Source organism: Eurosta solidaginis, unplaced genomic scaffold (assembly GCF_040869045.1).
Source record: "Eurosta solidaginis isolate ZX-2024a unplaced genomic scaffold, ASM4086904v1 ctg00001056.1, whole genome shotgun sequence".
In the NCBI taxonomy this organism is placed as follows: domain Eukaryota; kingdom Metazoa; phylum Arthropoda; class Insecta; order Diptera; family Tephritidae; genus Eurosta; species Eurosta solidaginis.
Window position 1 is genome coordinate 138,164 of NW_027136899.1, and position 14,851 is coordinate 153,014.

The following is a 14,851-nucleotide window of genomic DNA, read 5'->3' on the forward strand; positions in this document are numbered from 1 at the left end:
CCGCTTTTCGGTACACGCTGTAGCTGTAGCTAGTTGTTTAACCACTGCCACTAGATGGGTCTCCTAAGCATTATGTAAGCGAGGATAGGCGTTTTTTTCACGCGCAAACGTAAACCTATACGCGTGTATAAAAAACACGGCTAATATTCCAACTTTCGCTTAGCTAAAATTCCATCGCCAAAAATCTGTAAAACAAAATCAAGTGCGCAGAAAAGTATGCAACAACTACCGATAAGAGCCTAACCGCGTTAGCGTTCGTTGTATCACAGAATTTTTACACTTTGAAAATGACGGCTGTTGTTTGCAAGGTTGCATTCCTTTGAGTGTTCGTTTTCACCATCTGGATTAACAAAGTCATGAGCCTGGGCATTCGCGCAATTTTAGTGATGTAAATTGCATGGCGCCAGCGCCAATGCGGTGCCAGCTCAATGGTAGCTCATTGACGAAATGACTCCAAGCGAATTTTTGACGCTACTTAGTAGTGAGTGCGTAGTACATTTTACTTGCGCTATTGAGTGAAACGACTTTTGTGTGTCAGGCACGAGTTTGGTGTTATTGGCGCCACTGGCAATGAGACACTGAGCTGTTGACGGTAGCGCTGGTAGTTCAGATTTTGAATCAGAGAAAGAATTGATGACCCGTGTAAATTATTATGGCTTTGGCCGTGTAAATTATTATGGTGTATTTGTATATTTTAGATTTAATGCACAATTAATATGTGTGTGTTTGAGCGGCCAAATAATAACAGTAGTATTGCTAAAGTGCTGATTAGTTGATGGAATGTCGCTAATTTCCTAGAGATGATCAGCAGATTGTCAATATTTCGTTCAACGGACGCGCGAAATTGCCACATCTGCTCTAATTTTCCAAGATTTTCCATTCTTGATTTAACTTAAGCCGTTATGCCAATATTTTTCAGCCAGCTTTTTTCAAATAAGTAATTTTTCCAAAAGCAAAATAAATTACAGAAAAGATTACAGAGTTAAACAGCCTTAAAAATTCAGCTATGTTGGTTATACACAGAAATACAACAGAGGGTTGTGTCCCCGCTTTTCGAAAGCGTTGAGATTCACCACGCGTGACACGCGTGATTCACCACGACCAAATATAACAATCCACGGATAGGTACCGGCGGGTTAGTATAGGACTTAGGCTGTTATGCCAAAGTAAATTCAAATCTTTACCGATAACTGTGTTATCGATTAATTTATCGAATTCTAACCAAGTAATATTGCATTGTCATCGGAGTTATACATGTGTGCAAAATTTCAGCTCAATCGGACACCGGGAAGGGTATCAAATTTAACTTGCAAGATTCCATTACAGACAACAAAAGTGAAACTAAATAAAAGCTTATAATATAATTAACGGATCTTAATAAAATTGGGTACACAAATTTTCCCTATACCAAGAAATATTTCTAGAAAAAATGGACGAGATCGGTTAAAGACCACGCCCACTTTTATATAAAAGATTTTTAAAAAGGTCGTAGACGAAAATAATAAGCTATATCTTAGCGAAAAAGAGCTTTGTATCAATAGAATTTTACTTTCTAAATTGAATTATAACATTAAATTGAAAAACACTTAAATTTGAAAAAATGGGCGTGGCACCGCCCCTTTTCTCTCTAAGCAATTTTCAATGTTTCGGGAGCCATAACTCGAAGAAAAATTTACATATCGTAACAAAATTGGGATCACATATTTTCCTTATAGCAGAAAATATTTCTAGTAAAAATGGACGGGATCGGTTAAAGACACGGCTACTTAGATATAAAGCAAGTTTAAAAGGTTTAAGAGGGTCGTAGACTAGAATAATAACCTATAACTTAGCAAAAAATAGTTTTGAATCAATGATATTTCACTTATCAAGTTTTATTGTAAGAGGAAACGGGGAGACATTTTTTTTTTAACGGGCGGTACCACGTGTTATGTAGAAAAGTAATTTATATGAAATGAAATGTGCAATTGAAGCTCACACTGAGTATATAATGTTCCGTTACACCCGATCTTAGCCACCTTTACTAGTTTTATATTAGTATTTTTATTTATACATTTGTATGAACTATCAGCTTTCGTTTTTTCCTCGGATAATGTGTCGTAAATTTCTTCCCGTTGATTCATTTCTTGGCATCTCGAATTCGTATTTTGTCATTCCTATTAGGATACCATACCATATTTAAAAGATTAAAAATTTTTCGTTGTTTTATTTTATTTATTTATTAAAATGAATATATTTTTTTCTCAATACTATTATAACTTAATTTAATCCCTATTAGGGAAGACCATCCTAATCATTCTCATGATTTCTTCTTCCCTGGTTGTAGGTTTTTTGCATCCTCTCCTGTGGGTTCCCTATTCATGCCTATCTTTTTCCAAAAGAGTTTAAGCCATTTTAACTCCTTTTCGTAATCTACTATTTCTAATTTTAAAGTTGCCTTGTCATCCCATTCGATGGGCTTTTTTCAATATTTCTTAGGCATTTCAATTTAGTCAATAAAAATTTTCAATAATTTAAGGGTACTTAATTTTAACAATTTTTAACAGATTTATTTAGTTAATTTAAACATTCAGATATTTAAAAGAAAATTTTTTTCAATTTCTCTCATAGTCTAACAAAAGTCCTATTAAACAAAAGGTTATTAATCCTATTCATTTATTCCTATTAATGAAAGAGAAATCCTACTAATGAAAGAGAAATTTCTAACTTAATATAATTCCTAAGCAAAAATGAAAATTTTTGCTCTTAGTTAAGCTGCCAAATTTATGCTAACATTTTATACTTAAATTACTGTTGCCAGCCTCAAAAGGTACGCCGCCAGTCGAAAAGATATCTTCCGGTCCTGTTTTACTGCTAAATTGCTCAATTTATTCCACCCTTTTATGCGTTGTAGATGTGAAGATGCTATGAAAGATGTAAATACGGCCCGTCAAAATTGCACGTACGTTGGTTGTTTGAAAATAATGCATTCCATTTGGTGGTTGAACATAATTCCTGTGGTTTGTGTTTGCGTTTGCGATTGATTTTGCATTTGGGTATGCATATGCGTTATTTATCCTTTGCTCCTTCCAAGGTATTAATTTTTCCAGTATGGTAGGATTTCTTAAATGTCCTGCTTTTCAAACTGGCAGGATCTCTTCCAGTCAGATCATTTTAGCAATTTTTGCTTGTTCATCAAACTTTATGCTTATTAAGGATCGAACTGGCAAGGATCGTTATGAAATATAAAATAGTTTTAGTTACTGATTCTTTATTTGAAAATGTTTTCTCTTATATACAAAATTTCTTACTTTACAAATACGTATTTACACTAATACTTACAAACAAAAAAGTACCTACATTCCTCGTACATATATGACAAGTCAGCATATTATTTTTCTAGTAACCTATTTACGGACACATGCAATTAGATACATATAAATATTACATATAAATATTTTGGCAGTCACATTGACCATTGACTGATCGACAAGTGGGTTGGTCAATGTGACTGGATGACAAATGTAGACAACTATGCATTGCATATGCAAGAATTAATAACCTATTGGTTAACTCCCGCTGAGCATGCCTAAATATTTGGGTCGGCTATTTGTGTGGTCTATAAGTGTTTGTGTATTTTGTATTGTTAAATGCATTTCGAAAAAGGGGCATTTGCATGTAACACTACACTATAACGTGCCTTAGAATTAGTTCCACTTTCGGTGCATTCAATTGTTCAATACATATTTACACACATGCATACCACACATGTAACAAAATATTAAGAACCCAAATATCCAATCGCTAAGCATGCCCTTCTGCATTGAATGCACATATTTGTTTACATCGGTCAATTAGTCACGCTGACTGATACACTTTGTCCATTATACGTACTTCTGTACTCATATGCCTAAATATGTCATTCTAATATGCTGACATCGCATACAGGAAATATGTGCAATTAGTTTTTAAGTATTAGTGTAAGTAAGTATCTGTAGAATAAGAATATTTTGTATAAAATTTCAAAATAAGGACACTTCTGATTCTGCCATCAACATAAAGTCATTTCAATTTATTATATGGCGATCCTGCCAGTTTTATCAAGAAAGTAGAAGAAAAATTGCTAATAAGCAAACTGCTAAAACGATCACACTGGATAAAGATCCTTCCAAGTTTTTTTCTCTATAAAAATTAATAGTACAAGTACATGCAAGGCAGGTCAAATCCCTTTTAGAAGAACAACAGCAATGGTTTTGTTATTGATATTAGGGAAAAATTGTAAGGTTTACAAACGGCGATGGTTACTAGGACATGTTTCTGAATTTCACTTCTTCATCAGCTAGCTTTTCGGGAGCTGAACATTGAACTCGAATTTCCAACATACATACCAGTGCAAAGGCATATGAGCAAAGCTCGCTAATTAGATATATATGATCATATTGATATAGTAGTAACGCGGAAGTATTACAAACAAATACTATAAAAATTAAGACAAATATTACTAAGCTTTCATAAGCGGACCTAAAATCATATCCACACTATTAGGAATAAACTACGTACAGGGTGTATTTGCCTAAATGGTGAATAAAAGGAATAGAAACAAAAAGGCAAGTCTTAGAGACCAATTGTAAAGCGAGCAAGGGGACATTCATATGGACGAGTAACTAAAGTTATCTGCCTTTGCACTGGTATGAATATTGGAGATTCGAGTTCAATGCTCAGCTCCCGAAAATTTAGCTGATGAAGAAGTGAAATTCAGAAACATGTCTTAGTATCCATCGCCGTTTGTAAAAATTACAATTTTTCTGGGAGACGATATTATTTTTCACATAACCGTATATCAACATTTGTAAGCTTAATGCCTAAGAAAAGCAAAGAAGACATTTACATTTTCATGAATATATTTTAGTTTGTGTAGTAATCTCGCATCTAAAATTTAGTGGGTATGTTTTATATGTATATTGAAAGCAGCTAATTGAATAGTTTTTCTTCTCTTTAAAATACGACTGCTTTCTTATGTGCAGAATATATGCGTTGTAAATACTCCCTATAGGTATAGGCATGCATTGTACCATTTTCGTTCCTTACATTTTATAATAATCAACAAACTGTTTTGATAAGTTCTATAAATAAATACATACATGGATTTGACCTCATATCGATGGTTGGTTGCACAGATCCCAGAGATCAGAACCACTGAACCGAACCGCTTTGCTTTTTGAGGCGGTTTGCAGCCCTGATAAAAAGAGTTAATAAAAATAACCATTTTACATTAATATCGCATAGAATAGAAAGTAGCGATAGGACTAGTAAAGATAAAGAAATAATAATTCATAAAATTGGGCTTAAAATAATATAAAAACTTTAGCAATAACCAAAATACCTTAACCAAAATTCGAATTATACAGGTAAACATTCCACTTTACTCATAATTATCACTAAGTACTCACAACCAAAAAAAAAAAAAAAAATGTCAACTCAACATGTACACATGCAAAGGACGAAAAAAAGACAAAAAAATCAGCATAATATATTCAAATGAAAAGAATAATAAAAAAAAAAATTGGTACACATGTAAAAAAATAAAAATAAAAAACTACATAAACAAACAAATGCATTTTTGCATCAAGTAACCATTATGTTTGCGGGTTCTTGGCGAACTCTTGCAAAATGCTCTTAATCTAACAAACACTTGGTCTATGGAATGCGGACTCAGCATCAGCAGTGAAAAAACTGAGATGGTGCTTTTTATCCGCAAACGCATTATACCGGAATTTACCCTCCCGTCCCTAAACGGGAGGGAAATCCAACTCTCTACCGAGGTGAAATATCTCGGAGTTATTCTAGACAGGAAGCTTGACTGGAAGCGAAATGTCGAGGAACGATCCAGGAAAGCCACAATGGCTCTCTACGCTTGTAAGTCGGCAATCGGAAAAATGTGGAGACTCCAGCCACGCATAGTCCATTGAATCTATACGGCAGTGGTGAGACCCATACTCTTCTACGCCGTCACCGTATGGTGGACGGAACTCGATATCGAATCTAACAAGAGCAAAGGAACGAGAGTGCAGAGGATGGCGGCAATGCTCACCAGCGGTGCCCTTCCGTCCACTCCCACCAAAGCTCTTGAAACCATATTATTCCTTCTCCCAACTGATCTATATGGTAGATACTGTGCCTCCTGCAATGCGGCAAGGCTCAACGCTATCGAACCATGCAGGGACTGCAGGTTTGGTCACACCCGGATCCTGAAGCAAGTCCCCGAAACCTTCTTGAAATTGGACAGTACAACATCGTCCCCTTGTTGGGACAACAAATTTTCTACAAGAATCCCAGAGAGGAACGAGTGGGCAAACGGCGTGGAGCCGGGATCACACGAAATCTGCGTTTTTACAGAGGCTCTAAACTAAACAACAGAGTCGGCAGCAGAATATTCTCGGAGAATCTCAGTCTAAGCGAGAGCTTTCGCGTACCCGATCACTGCAGTGTTTTTCAGGCTGAACTCATAGCTATATGGGAAGTAGCCTTCTATCTTGCTAACCTGCAGGTGACCAATTCTATAGAAACCGTTGAGCAATATCTGTGCGACTGTCCCGCACTGTCAAAAACCAGGTACCAATGCCTCCACAGACACTCTTTTGGGTGCCTTGCGGACCTTGAATCTATAAACCCAAACGACATATTGCGTTTCATTAGGCAAACGCGCTGGTTTAGCCTCACTGGGGCCTAAATTTTCTTCTTCTTCGAAAGTAGCGTAACAGGAAATAGGGGCCCCCCGCGTGGTAGCACAACGGGCCACAACGGCTTACGTGAGTCTCCGCTCGGACAGCGGTGGCAGCCACTTTAACCTAACCTACCATTATGTCATAAATTACGACTACACAATAATTTAATGTGAATGGCAATTGAAATTCTGTAAACCCAAGCAAGTTTTAATGGGTCACATATGTAAAAGGATACAAAACGGCACACTTAAAATTTAATTATGTCACTAGAATCACATTCATACATAACTGGCGCCAAATTGTGTATGACCATTCTTCAAAGGCGGATGGTGTAACGTGCCTTAGAAATAGTTCCAATTTCACTGCATTCAATTGTTCATTACATATTTACACACATGCGTACCACACATGTAACAAAATATTCATAATGCACTTATTTGTTTACATCGGTCAATTAGTCACTGACAGATACACTTTATTCATTATACATACTTATGTACTCATATGCATAAACAGATCATTCTAATATGCTGACTTCGCATACAGGAAATATGTACAATTAGTTTGTAAGTATTAGTGTAAGTAAGTATCTGTAGAATAAGAATATTTTGTATAAAAAGGAAAGCAATTTCAAAATAAAGGGTGCCCCCCATAAATTCGGAACACAAAAATTCAGAAAGACATTTTTCAGAAAACATTAGTCAAAACCCTTTTGTCAGAAAGACAAAATTCAGAGGTTAAAATTCAGAAGTCAAATCTCAGAAGTCAAATTTCAGAAGTCAAATTTTAGAAGTCAAATTTCAGAAGTCAAATTTCAGTATTCAAAATTCATAAGTCAAATTTCAGAAGGCAAAATTCAGAAGTAAAAATTCAGAAAGTAATCAGACGACAGAAAAACATTAAATTTCTCTCGTTTATTTATTTGGAAGGTATTTTGTACATTTAAAGAAAAAGTAGCACAATCTAAAATTTAAATTGTGTGAAATGGCAAGCATGTAATTAATTAAACTGTTTCCGCGTTTATTTTTTTCAAATAAATTTACAGGGATTCAATCGGTTGATAAGAGCAATACACAGATTTATAGGCCAAAGCTTCCGCAACCCAATTATCAACCTTACCTACGCGAGGGGAATGCTGTTACAAATATGAATGATACACATATTGAGAAAACGAGGCTCTGGCGAACCCAAGTTCCTCATGGAACCAGGGGTTGGGAGGGCGGGACGGCCTAGAAAGTTTAATGCGGTATATTAATCGTTCCCGATATGGTTGGGCTAGTACCTTAATGGTGATTTGTGACCGGAACGTACATAGCTATATCCGGTAAAGAACCATCAATATCGATAACACTCCCAAAAGCCTTCGGGGAGTGTCTTTATCGTTAATACTATAACAACAACAGGAAATGAATTTACAATATTAAACAAACGCGCCCGAGGTCTTTATATTTTCTCGTGCGTTTTCCATATGGCTCGCTTCAAGCTGAAAAATGCTGCAATTTTATTTCTGTTATAGCCTGTTCGTTTTTATACTCTGTTGAGCAGAGCTCACAGACTATATATTAACTTTAATTGGATAATGGTTGGTTGTACAGGTATAAAGGAATCGAGATAGATATAGACTTCCATATATCAAAATCATCAGTATCGAAAAAAAATTTGATTGAGCCATGTCCGTCCGTCCGTTAACGCGATAACTTGAGTACATTTTGAGGTATCTTGATGAAATTTGGTATGTAGGTTCCTGGGCACTCATCTCAGATCGCTATTTAAAATGAACGATACCGGACTATAACCACGCCCACTTTTTCGATATGGAAAATTTCTAAAAACCGAAAAAGTGCGATAATTCATTACCAACTACGGATAAAGCGATGAAACTTGGTAGGTGAGTTGAACTTATGGCGCAGAATAGAAAAATTTTGACAATGGGCGTGACACCGCCCACTTTTAAAAGAAGGTTATTTAAAAGTTTTGCAAGCTGTAATTTCGCAGTCGTTGAAGGTATCATGATCAAATTTGGCAGCAACGTTACTCCTATTACTATATGTATGCTTAATAAAAATTAGCGAAATCGGAGAACGACCACGTCCACTTTAAAAAAAAAAATGTTTTTAAGTCAAATATTAACAAAAGATTTAATATCTTTACAGTATATAAGGAAATTATGTCAACATTCAACTCCAGTAATAATACGGTGCACCAAAATACAAAAATAAAATAAAATTTCAAAACGGGCGTGGCTCCGCCCTTTTTCATTTAATTGGTCTAGAATACTTTTAGTGCCATAAGTCGAACAAAAATTTACCAATCCTTATGAAATTTGGTAGGGGCTTAGATTCTAGGACGATAACTGCTTTCTGTGAAAAAGGGCGGAATCGGTTGAAACCACGCCCAGTTTTTATACACAGTAGACCGTCTGTCCTTCCGCTCGACCGTTAACACGATAACTTGAGCAAAAATCGATACATCTTTACTAAACTCAGTTCACGTACTTATCTGAACTCACTTTGTATTGGTATGAAAAATGGCCGAAATCGAACTATGACCACGCTAAAAAAGGGATGAAACATGGTAATTGGATTGGTTTATTGACGAAAAATATAACTTAAGAAAAAAACGTGTAAAATGGGTGTGACACCTACCATATTAAGTAGAAGAAAATGAACAAGTAAGGAAGGTTAAGTTCGGGTGTAACCGAACATTACATACTCAGTTGAGAGCTATGGTGACAACATAAGGAAAAATAACCATGTAGGAAAATGAACCGAGGGAAACCCTGGAATGTGTATCAAATGAAAGGCATTAAAGAGTATTTTATGAGGGAGTGGGCCATAGTTCTATAGGTGGACGCCATTTAGGTATATAGCCATAAAGGTGGATCGGGGTTGACTCTAGAATGCGTTTGTACGATATGAGTATCAAATGAAAGGTGTTAATGAGTATTTTAAAAGGGAGTAATCCTTAGTTCCATAGGTGGATGCCGTTTCAAGATATCGCCACAAAGGTGGACCAGGGGTGACCCTAGAATTTGTTTGTACAATATGGGGTTCAAACGAATGGCGTTAATGAGTATTTTAAAAGGGAGTGGGCCTTAGTTCTATATGTGGATGCCGTTTCGAAATATCGCCATAAAGGTGGACCAGGGGTGACTCTAGAATGTGTTTGTACGATACGGGTATCAAATTAAAGGTATTAATGAGGGTTTTAAAAGGGAGTGGTGGTTGTTGTATAGGTGGTCGCCTTTTCGAGATATCGCCATAAAGGTGGACCAGGGGTGACTCTAGAATGCGTTTGTACAATAAGGGTATCAAATGAAAGGTGTTAATGAGTATTTTAAAAGGGAGTAATCGCAAGTTCCATAGGTGGACGCCGTTTCGAGATAGCGCCATAAAGGTGGACCAGGGGTGCCCTAGAATTTGTTTGTACAATATGGGTATCAAAAGAAAGGTGTTAATGAGTATTTTAAAATGGAGTAATCCTTAGTTCCATAGGTGGACGCTGTTTCGTAATTTCTTATTTTCATACACGTGGTGCTTTAAAAGTCATCGTCGAAATACCTTTTGTCGCATCATTCATTTGATTTTGCATTGAACTTTTTTGATTTTGTCCCACTGTCGATATGCCAACGAAACTTGCAAAATTTCGCGCCCCCAACATAGATGATGTTGCCACATTATTGATTGTACCCGTTGTATATATGGACTCTACATTATCATAGATTCTTACTGTTTCAGTAGTATCCATTGGTATGTTATCGGCGATACCACTGGTGCTAGAGCCACTTACCATTCCACTACCATCCATATTATCCTCAATTACACCAACACCACTACTACCACCTTTTAATCGATTTAATGGAAACGTTGGTGTCAATATATGTTGATGACTATCGTGCAACAATGATGATGTACCAATGCTACCCCAACATTCTGCAATTGAATTACGCACAGATGATGGCGCTGTAGCAATTGGTAGCATGCCACCACTACCGGCGCTGTTATCAACGATGATATTACCACTGCCATTAACTATACTACTACCGCTGCCCACTTGTTTTTCACGATTACGACGCAATGATGAACGTAACGGATATTGACGTGGCACATTGACGCCAATTAAACGTCGGCTGGATGGACGTCGTGGGGTTGTGGCAGGATACTGAATGGATTCGGCGCTATTACTCAAACGGATCTTGCCAACTAATGATTTGCAGTTTAAAATCGAAAATTTTCACGGTTTTATATTATTCGCAGTTTAAAATAGAAAATTTTCACGGTTTTGTATGATATATATGATCAGTTAATTCGTTGGTGTGCATAGTAATCGTTGGGTATATTTTAGAGGTTACAATATTTTGTGTTGGAGCCATCACGTCACGGGAGGTAAGCAATTTAGACAAAAATGGTAAGATAGAAGGTACATTTTATAAATAAAAATATTTATTTTTGCAGGAATTCTTTTATCAGATTGTACGACGAAGGGAAATATATAAAAAGATACAAGAATGGGTTATGGAAATTATGAAGGATAAAGCGTTATAGAACATGGAACCACCCACAGCACAGTGGGCAATTTCGAAAAAATGTGTTTCAAAATAAAATGCTGTGAGAACGAGTTAAGCGAGAGTAGCGGAGCTAAATCTATAATTAACTAAAATATCAAAAAAAGAATACCCCTTTTGCAAATTACATTTTGTCTGTTTTAAAAGGGTTTTTATTCAAAAAATTAAATACTAAAGGATTTTGAAATATTAAATTGGAATAAGTTTGTGCAGAAATATACGGTACAGGACCTACATATATGTTGTGCGTCGACTTCGAACAGCATCTGCAAGACAGATGAGTTTTCACTGAGAAGCTTTTCATGACAGAAAGACACTCGGAGTATTTGGCAAATCACTGCCGAGGGGCGACACCGCTTGGAAACACTTTTTTTAATTTAAAAATTTGTTTATAAATTTTTGATGTTGCTTTGCCGGAAATTGAACCCAGGATATTCCGATGTGGTAGGTGGAATACGCTACCACCACACCACGGTCCTGCCAATTTGTAGGAAAAATTTAAGGAGCACGGCTCAAATTGGAAGAGAAGCTCGGCCTAATATGTATTTATTTTATTTTTTGTGAAAAAAATATTGAGTCTACGAAATTTTCTCAAACCTAATGAGTTAAAAAAAATTATTTTCAAAACTTTTTTCAAAAATTCTAAAAAAAAATGCACTCACAGAAAAACGCATTGATAGAAGAACTTTTTTGCTGTTTTCACCGTGTTTTGCTTAAGATAAATATTTTTAGCTGTTTTTTATAAAAACAACTACAAAATGTAAAAAACAAAAACAATATAAAGTTCAAGATCTTAAAATTTTTCAAAACTTTAAATCTAATAGTTTTTAGAATTTTTCTGAGTATGCAGCTTTGTAGCTTAGTATAATAAAATGAGTTTAACCTTATAAAAAAATTATCTTCAAAATTTTTATGGAAGAAAATGCTCAATTCGGGAATTTTTTTACGGATTTAGATTAACACTTTATTATACAAAAATTCTGTGACCTATAAAACTGCATACTTACAGAAATTCTAGAAGTTCTTAGTGAAAATTTTATATAATTTTTTTAATTTTTCTTAAGTTACTTTACTTAAACTGCAATAATCAGAGATCTAGAGTTTGATAAAGTTTTCCAAGCCGAATTGTTTCGTACAATTACGGGTGCTTCCTTTTCTATACTTAGGTTTTGCCTTCAAAGTAGAAGTTTGGAGTTTAACCCACAGAACCCGGCACAGCACATTTAGAATTGATCTCACCTAACTCGATATGACACTACTGCTGAAATACTCGGTTCCTGAAAACATCGCTGAAACTACCGAGTAGTATATATTGATACCGATTGACCAACGTTAAAGAGCTCTTTCATTTTTATAAAGAACGCACATTCTTGTCTTTTTCAACTGTCGCACAGTTTTGTTTATTTAATATTAATTTTGTGTAAAGTTAGCCAATATTTATGAGTGTGGGAACGTGTATTTTTATGACGTGTGAAATACAACTTTTAGGATAATGGGCATTAAATAATTTGATTGTCTATATGCGGATTTGTATGATTCCTTAATGAAAGGGAAGATTCAAAATAAATTAAAATATTGCGCAAGGTCAAAGTTTATTGAAGCCAGCGAACACATTCAAAGCAAAACACAAAACAAACATTACTTGTTGAAAAACAAAAAAAAGTAAAAAATGTCAAATCAATTAAAGCAAAAAAAATGTTAAATTCAATTCATTAAAAATAAGCAAGGTTTATGAAGATTATTAAAAAGACATTTGCACAAAAAATGTCTAATTGATATTGAGGGAAAAAAGGGCCCTTTTTTGAGATATTCGTGTTTAAAACTTGTGTAATGTCTTTTTCGTTATATTGCATAAAAGGAATTTTATATTAAGTATGTATATCGCATACATATATTATTTTTCGAATTTTCATATTTACCAAAAAAAGCTTAGCTCTGAAGCATTAGGTCTGTTTAGCAAGCACGTCTGCGTAAAGCAGCTGCCAAAAACAAAGCTAGTAGATTTAACTCAGAACAAACATCTCATTAAAATTGTTTGAGGAATCACAAAATAACCGATTTTTGGCTAATTGCAAAGTAAGATTTGCCTAAAATATGAGCTAAATCCCGAAAAAAGTCCCTAAGTAAAATTTATTTACTTTTAAAATGTTCTATGTGAATTCGTTTTATATGAGTTTTGAATGCATAAATTACAATTTTCTTTTTGACAACTGATAATTTCTTGTTTGCTCTGATAAAAAAAGCTGGTGCATAAATTTTGTTATCTAGATTGCTCTTATTTCAATTTTAGCATTGTCATGAAACAGTTTTGGGAATTATTTCAACCTGACGTAAACTTGAACAGTGATATGGCTCAATTACATGGTGGGTCATCTCATCAGCTGATTTTATTTTTTCATTTCACTGGTGTAGTAGTTGGCAAAAGGAGATGGAAAACGCAAATTGTAACCAATACGTTGACAATAGTTTTGTCGCGTATTTTTCCAACAGAAACAAACAGTCAAAATCCTCTCAACTATCAGCTGTTTCCTCTCATAGAGAAAAATATGTAAAAAAGTACGCGAAATGAAATCCATCAAAAACTATCACAATTTGCGAACAGCTGATGAATTATTTGGCGCAATTTTGGCAATGTTGTGTCAAAGCTGGTGGATGTCCGTAAAGCTTGTCCATCTTGTTCCGTGAGAGTCACCAATTCATCCAGATGATCGCCCTCGTTATTTTCATTAACACATATCCATGCTTTGTTTTCCGGCTGCAATACTTGAATTAAATCTCACAATTTGCGTAAATTATAACCAGCAGTTCTTCGATCAGCTGTGTTTCTGTTTGTAAATTACTATTGGCAACAATTTTCAGGTCGACGCTGTGTATACTGACTTTTCCAAGGCATTCGATCGGGTCTCCCATGTTATTTTGATAAAAAAGTTAGCCTGTTTGGGCTTTCACTCAGTATTTTTGAGTTGGATTGAATGCTACTTATTTAATCGTCGTTGCATGGTTGTAGTTGATGGTGTTAGGTCTCGTCCATTCGTTACTTCCTCCGGTGTTCCACAAGGTAGTATCCTGGGTCCACTGTTTTTTGTCATGTTTATTAATGATAATCGCTCTTGCTTCTCTAAAGTAAGATTCTTGCTGTATGCAGATGACCTTAAGATATACTTGCCTATTCATAGCCTTCATGATGCGGTATTGTTACAATAACCTTTGGATAAACTTAGTAACTGGTGTAATAATAATCGGTTATCGCTTAACCTAAAAAAGTGCTTTCAAATAACTTTTTCGAAGCGTGTCAACTTGATTGATACCGTGTATCAAATATCAAACTCGCCCCTGTTGCGGGTTAGTGAAATTAAGGACTTGGGAGTAATATTTGACTCGAAATTTTCGTTTTCAAGTCATATTAATGTGTGCATTGCTAAGTCGTATGCCATGCTAGCTTTTGTTAGGCGTCATAGCTTGGATTTCAGTGACCCGTATACGCTAAAGCTTTTATATTCTGCGTTTGTGCGATCCAAACTTGAGTACGTTTGTTTCATCTGGTCTCCGTATTATTCCTGCCATGTTGCAAGAATTGAACGAA